General features: G+C 32.3%; 1 long non-coding RNA gene across 1 annotated transcript; it reads left to right on the top strand.

Annotated features, from left to right (window-relative positions):
* Positions 1–1902: 1902 nt before the first annotated feature.
* Positions 1903–7276, top strand: LOC131182525 (uncharacterized). Its single transcript, XR_009150804.1, has 3 exons — positions 1903–2587; positions 5972–6034; positions 7090–7276. It is a non-coding gene; the product is annotated as an uncharacterized LOC131182525 (long non-coding RNA).
* The last annotated feature ends 572 nt before the right edge of the window (positions 7277–7848 follow it).

Below are 7848 nucleotides of genomic sequence, written 5' to 3'. Positions count from 1 at the left end.
AATAGTACCAAGAAAATTTAGATATTGGATTTTATGGTTGGAAACAAATTCATTAAGTACTGAAACACTTTAAATTGTGTGTTTCAGTTGATAAGGATATTGAAAAGCGTAAAGAACATTGAGTCAAGGCCTAGGAGCGACTCAAATCAGGTTTGTGCATAACTAGTTTTTAACTAATTTTGTTCTGAATATTTTATATGATTAAATGACATATTTTTCTTATGTATTATGTTTAACAAGCATTGGATTTAATTCAATTATTATTGAAATTGTTATAGTATGTATGAATTTATCTTTGTGAAATAGTATTTCCACAAGTATTAAGCATTGTTGTGAATTGAATAAATTATGTTTTTGAAAAATTATGATAGAACATATTTTAAATTGTGATGGGTAATTTGCATGGAAAAATGCAAATTTATTATTTGAATTGTGATGAGCATAAAAATTATTGAATATTGGAATTGACTTTGAATCGAATTGTATTATGATTTTTGCTCACTAAAAGGATTGTGATATTGTTTTATATCTCACTATATATGCTTGACTAGGTTATTACCCGTCTCTCTCATTTGTTGAGAAGACAATAGAGTTAGTTGTGTTTTGATTACCATGGTACGTGCACAAGCTTAGATTCTCCTCTTATTAGAGATTAGATTTAAGTTTTTTTTTATGTTATGGCCCTTGCGGAAGATTCATTATTATGATGTGTACTGTGCACGACGATTTGACCTCCCCGATCATAGGGAGTTAAAATCCGATTCGACCTCCTCGACCATAGGGAGTTAGAATCACATTCGAAAATGGCCCTTTCGGATTAGTCTTGTATAGTTAATGAGATAAAAAATGGTTTTTGAGATAAAGAATGGCTTTTGAGATAAAGAATGGCTTTTGAATAGTAAAGAATTGTGATTTCAATTATGATTTATGTATAATTGATGTTGTTGGAATTACCTTAAATGTTTGGTTGTGATTTGATAAATTGAATTTCGTGATCAAAGTCATTTCATACAAATAATTTTTGTTATTGGCAATGAATAATTTAATTTTTGGAATTTGATGAGTATCATGATTTCCAAATTAATTGCTGTAATTTTGCTAAGGTATATTGAACTATGTTTTAAGTTATAGTTTTGCACCACTGAGTTCACCACTCAGCGATAGCTTTGTATACTGTCACAGGTGAAAAGAGCATAGAGCAATTGAGTAAGCTTATTTGAAGACACATTCAGATTAGCTCCAGGTATATCATAGGTATACCCATGTACATAGGTTTTAATGTATGCATGTAATAATATGTATGTAAATTATTTGAGCAGTTGTATAAAAACTCTTATAAAGTATTTTGGTATGTAATTAAATGTAAATTATTGTGATATAAATGTTGAGTCTTGTAATCAATAAAATGTTCTTTATGATGGGATTGGTTTGAAAATGAATTGATTTGATTATTGAGATTTGAATTGTGAGTTGAAATGAAGTTATTGGAGTTGTATTTGAGAAAACATATTGGGAGTGTTTTCCTTTTCAGGTTTGAAGAACTGTGTTCTCAAAACATAGTCAGTACTCTGCCGAAATTTTGAAAAAATTTTATAACACCAGATTTTAATCAATGATTTAAATTTCACGAAAATTGTTTTAAAATCCCTTGTAGTATATCTAATGGGTTATTGGTAGGCGAAGTACGGTAATTTATTAGGTGTACTACGAGATCATGTTACATCTTACGGGGAAGTAAGGTGTGACATGTTTTGTGGTATCAGAGCAATGGTTTTAAAGTAAATTTCAAACTGTGAATTTGAAATCTTTTTGTCGGTAATTACAACTGCTCAAATGTTTAATACATATAGTACATTTACATCATAAATATGAACTAATAGAGAGAAATCTCCTTGTGTTGGTTGTACAGGAATATAAAATCCTGTGAAAAGATATGGAAAGGAAGAATGAGACAATAAAACAGTCTGTGATAGCAGAAGTACAAGTTGAGGCCCTAACTCCACAAAGTGTCGAATGCCCGACTGTACCAGTTTTACCGGTATAAATTACTGCACAAATGGCCAAACAAGTGGCCACTTTCTTTCAACAAATGGCTGATACTCTGTCAGCTCAAGCTCAAGTACAAACCCAACCCCCACAAGGGCAGTATAAAATAGAGAAGAGGGAGAAACCTATGGGTCAGAGCTCGAACTGTATTTTGGGGAAGAGAAAAGAATTTGAGGAGCCTCGAGCTCAGGGATATGACAGAGGCGGATCATCAGGGCAGAGAACACCAAGATCTAGTCGTTGAACTACCAGAAGTTCCTATTCTACCATGTTTGTGGTAAGCTATATGGAGGTATTTGTCGTAAGGCCTTTGGAGCCTGCTACAATCGTGAAAAACTTGGACACTTTATTAAAGATTGTACTAGAGCACCTCGATCTACTCTCCAAATTTCACAGACAGTCAGTAAAGGTCAAGATAGAAATAGAGTTGGTACTCCTCATAACCATAACACAGTGAATCAACCCGAACATAGTAGCGCATCAGTTAGAGCGTCCACTATGCGCCAAGGGGAAAGAACAGAAACTTTGGATGTAGCTGCTGGTAAGTTCTTAATTTTTGAAAGAAATAATGAGTTATTATTTGATCTCAGCACTACTTATTTGTATGTTAGTGTTAGAACTATATGCTCTGTTGTTATTCCTTTATATGGGAATAAATTTTGATGCAGTAGTGATTAGTCCTTTAAAATAAGGAATGTGATAATAAGTGAAATTAGTTTTGGAAGAGTTTATCAGCGAAAAGTATTTTCTAACACACCATAAATTATAAAGCTAAACGGCAAGCCTACTTAATGTAAGGCAAGAGGACGTAAAAGTAAGTTACAGTAATAGAATTGCTGTAGATTAGGGCAAAGATGTTACTGTTAGTAATTGTGAATGGATATTGTAATCAGAATAAGATTCGAATATCAGTAAATTCGAAAAGGATAAAATATAGGAAAATTTGATTTATTGAAATGTATCGTAGTAACTATGCAATGTTCTTGATATTTATACTGTAAGCTGCAAATTGCAGTACTGACTTGAGATTATTGTGTAAAGCTACATACTACCCGATAGTACACCAGGATGAGAATAGTTGCCAACGGCATCTGTATTGGTATAGTTATGCCAGGACATAATTTTATTGTTGGAAATGAGTTTGGAAATCCTACTTAGGGAGTTATAACTCAAAAGTTAGAATATCAAAAGGTTATAGTTTAGTACAAAAGGAAGTAAACTATAGAATATTAATAGATAAAAAGAGTTGTGGAAGTAAAAATTTGAACAGTTGGTTCAGATATAACAAAAAAATATTACGAATGTGAGTAAGATTGTTGACTAGAATGGTCAAAGGACCCATGATTAGATAAGTAATTCTAATACGACCACAATAGTCATTCAAGAAGGGAACATGAATCGAAATATTAGACAGAACGATAGTAAGAAAAGATTAGTGCTGTATAAACAAAATAAATGTTATATTAGATTGTTAAAAGTCTTACACAAATTCAGAGGAAAGAAGATTATACGATCATATAGAAAGGAGGAAATAAACGTGTGAATATCGTAAGACGGCTATTGGGAAAAATTTCGCGGACGAAATTTATTTTAAGGGGGGGAGAATTGTAACACCCTTATGTTCGGTAGTACATCCTACTGTTCCGACGGCTAATACCTACCCCGGAAAATCGAAATGTTTGGAGCTACACTTAATTGACAGTGAGGAAGCATAAAATAATGAAATATGTAATGAGAAAAAGTAAGAAAAAAATAAAAGAGATAAAATGTGACTATGTTAAACGAGTCAAACCCGTAGTGATGGGTGACCGCACTGGGAAGTTACGGCAAGGACCGTTGACTAGCCCTAGACCGCGGAGAACCCGTGAAAATATTTTCGAGACATAATTAAAGGTCTATTGAGGTGTAATTGACATTGAAAATGTCAAAGAAAATTTAGTAAGTCAATATAAACAAAAATGAAAATTTAAGGAATCGGCGGTACGAGTAAATCGGTAGCACCGAAAAAGTCCGAATTTTACCCGAAGAAGGGCATTTTGGTTATTTGACAACTAAAGTGGACTTTTGAGCTAAATGTCCATTAAAAATAAGTAGTATTAAATTTTAAAAATGCCATGAAAATGAGAAACTTGATACATAATGTAAATAGTGAGAAATTTGGGTGTTAATTGCAAATTAGGAAACTTAGGGTTATTTAAATGTTAATTAAGGTAAGTGGAGCAATAAGTGGATTATTTAAATGTTAGTGGACATGGAGGGCAGCACTAACCATCATCTTCAACCTTCATCTTCAACATAGCCGAATGGTTCTCTCAAGCTCTCCATCCATGGTTGTTTCATGCAACCTCCCTAAACTCCACCATTTTCAACTTAAAACCTAAAACTTGCTTCACTAACTTTGCTCCCCACATCACAAGGAAGAGTTAGATAGCAATTTTAAGAAGTTTAGTGAAGTTTTGGTCAAGCTTTAAAAGTGGTAAGTGTGTATTTTCCATTCTTATTTCATTAAACTTTGAGTGGATGTTGTGGTGAGTTATTTTGTGGAAGAAGTTTTGAAGTTTGATGATTTAATGGTGATAACCATTTCGACAGCAATGGGAATTCAGTATATTTAGCTTGTCTTGTAAATGGTTGTTTAAGATGTTGATGTAAGTATTTATGTGTATAGGAATGATTTAGACAATGTATACTAAGTGTATGTGTAAGGGTGCAATTGGTTTTGGAAGCTTGAAAGCAATTTGAAGGAGATGTGTTCAATGAGGTAATTCGGCAACTTTAAAGTGTAGTTGAAATGTGTTGTTTCATGGTTTAGTTTATTGAATTATGATGCTTATGGTGGCAGCATGTGTATGTGTATAATTATTTGAATTTAGACATGTAAATGAGGTATGTTCATATGGTTAAATTGTGTAAATGAGCTTTCGAAAATTCTAAGTTATAATGTGTATATTGAGAATGGTTACAAGCTGTCCAAAATGACCAAAATGTGTTGTTAAGTATGTTAATGGTATGGTACCAAATCATAATTGACATAAAAGAGTTAGTTTGGTAAGTATAGAATGTGTAATTGGTAAGTGATGAAGAATGTGTAGTAGGACAGTATATGTTTTAGCTTAGAACCTTAAGTGTGTGATTCCAATTGGTATGAGACCAATTGGAGGTTAAACTAGGCACAAAATGTGCCAACTTTCATGAAGGAAGCTTACCTAAATTCTGCCTAGAATGTGACTTGAAAAATGACCAAATCCAGATTAGTGACTTGAAAGCCTGAAAATTGACCATTTGGGCAGTAGTTAGTGTTTTGACCATAACTTACTCAAAACAGGTCCAATTGACCTGAAATTTTTACCATGAATAATTTAGACATAGATCTACAATTCTTATGAAGACACCAAAACCCATAAATGGCCAGAACCAAGCCAAATAGCTTGTACAATTTCAGGTACCAAAATTGGCCGAACCAAAAGTGACCTAAAAATGACCTAAGCCTACCATTTTAGTGCATTCTGTCCAGCATTGGTAAATTGACCATATCTTGGTCTACACAACTCAGAATGGCCTGAAATTTTACTCCACGTGCAATAAGACATAGACCTACAAGTTTGTAGTTTGAACCGGAACCCGAAAACCGAGGGAACTAGGTTATCCAGCTAGGTCAAAATAGTGTACCGAAATCTAATAAATTGCAATAAAATGCAATACACTTGAAAATAAATTTGGTAACATATACCAACACTAAAGGGCTGTAAAATGTGACATATTGGTAACATTGGAATTGACACACTTAGAGTGTATCAAGGGTCAACATTATAAGTTGACTAATGAAATGAATTGAAGGGAATAGTACCAAGAAAATTTAGATATTGGATTTTATGGTTGGAAATAAATTCATTAAGCACTAAACACTTTAAATTGTGTGTTTCAGTTGATAAGGATATTGAGAAGCATAAAGAACATTGAGTCAAGGCCTAGAAGCGACTCAAATCAGGTTTGTGCACAGCTAGTTTTTAACTGATTTTGTTCTGAATATTTCATATGATTAAATGACATATTTTTCTTATGTATTATGTTTAACAAGAATTGGATTTAATTCAATTATTATTAAAATTGTTATAGTATGTATGAATTTAGCTTTGTGAAATGGTATTTTCACAAGTATTAAGCATCGTTGTGAATTGAATAAATTATATTTTTGAAAAATTGTGATAGAACATGTTTTGAATTGTGATGGGCAATTTGCATGGAAAAATACAAATTTATGATTTGAATTGTGATGAGCATAAAAATTATTGGATATTGGAATTGACATTGAATCAAATTGTATTGTGATTTATACTCACTAAAAGGACTGTAATATTGTTTTATATCTCACTATAGATACTTGACTAAGTTATTACCCGTCTCTCTCATTTATTGAGAAGAAAATGGAGTTAGTTGTGTTTTGATTACCATGGTACGTGCACAGGCTTAGATTCTCCTCTTATTAAAGGTTAGATCTAAGTTTTTTTTTTTTTTTTTTTTTTTTTTTTTTTTATGTTATGGCCCTTGCGGAAGATTCATTATTGTGATGTGTTACTGTGCACGATGATTCGACCTCCCCGACCATAGGGAGTTAGAATCCGATTCAACCTCCCTGACCATAGGGAGTTAGAATCACCCCGAAGATGGCCCTTTCGGATTAGTCTTGCATAGTTAGTGAGATAAAGAATGGTTTTGAGATAAAGAATGGCTTTTGAGATAAAGAATAGTTTTTGAATGGTAAAGAATTGTGATTTCAATTATGATTTATGTATAATTGATTTTGTTGGAATTACCTTAAATTTTTTGTTGTGATTTGATAAATTGAATTTCGTGATTAAAGTCATTTCATACAAATGATTTATCTTATTGGCAATAAATAATTTGATTTTTGGAATTTGATTAGTATCTTGATTTTGAAATTAATTTGCTGTAATTTTGCTAAGGTATATTGAACTATGTTTTAAGTTATAGTTGTGCACCACTAAGTTCACCACTCAGCGATAACTTTGTATGCTGTCGCAGGTGAAAAGAGCATAGAACAATTGAGTAAGCTTCTTTGAAGACACATTCAGATCAGCTCCAGGTATATCATAGGTATACCCATGTACATAGGTTTTGATGTATGCATATAATAATATGTATGTAAATTATTTTAGTAGTTGTATAAAAACTCTTATAAAGTATTTTGGTATGTAATTGTAAATTATTTTGATATAAATGTTGAGTCTTGTAATCAATGAAATGTTCTTTATGATGAGATTGGTTTGAAAATGAATTGATTTGATTATTGAGATTTGAATTGTGAGTTGAAATGAAGTTATTGGAGTTGTATTTGAGAAAACATATTGGGAGTGTTTTCCTTTTTAGGTTTGAAGAACTGTTTTCTCAAAACACTGCTGGCGCTTTACCGAAATTTTGAAAAAAATTTATAATACTAGATTTTAATCGATAATTTAAATTTTACAAAAATTATTTTAAAATCCCTTGTAGTATATCTAATGGGTTATCGGTAGGCCAAGTACGGTAATTCATTAGGTGTACTACGGGATCATGTTACATCTTACGGGGAAGTAGGGTGTAACACCTACTCTTTTCACAGCTATTACGGCATCTTTCAATGTTCTATTTAAGATTATGCCCGCCCTGTTCTTGTTTCTCTCTTTTTTGATAAATTACAGTTTGTATCTTGAATTACCCACTTCCTTGCTTTTCTCTCCTACCTATTTAGTCTCCTGAATGCAAGCAATATTCACCCTTTTCCTTTCCAAGGTATCCGCAAGC

Source organism: Hevea brasiliensis, chromosome 8 (assembly GCF_030052815.1).
Source record: "Hevea brasiliensis isolate MT/VB/25A 57/8 chromosome 8, ASM3005281v1, whole genome shotgun sequence".
In the NCBI taxonomy this organism is placed as follows: Eukaryota; Viridiplantae; Streptophyta; class Magnoliopsida; order Malpighiales; family Euphorbiaceae; genus Hevea; species Hevea brasiliensis.
This window is presented reverse-complemented; position numbering and strand designations above follow the sequence as displayed.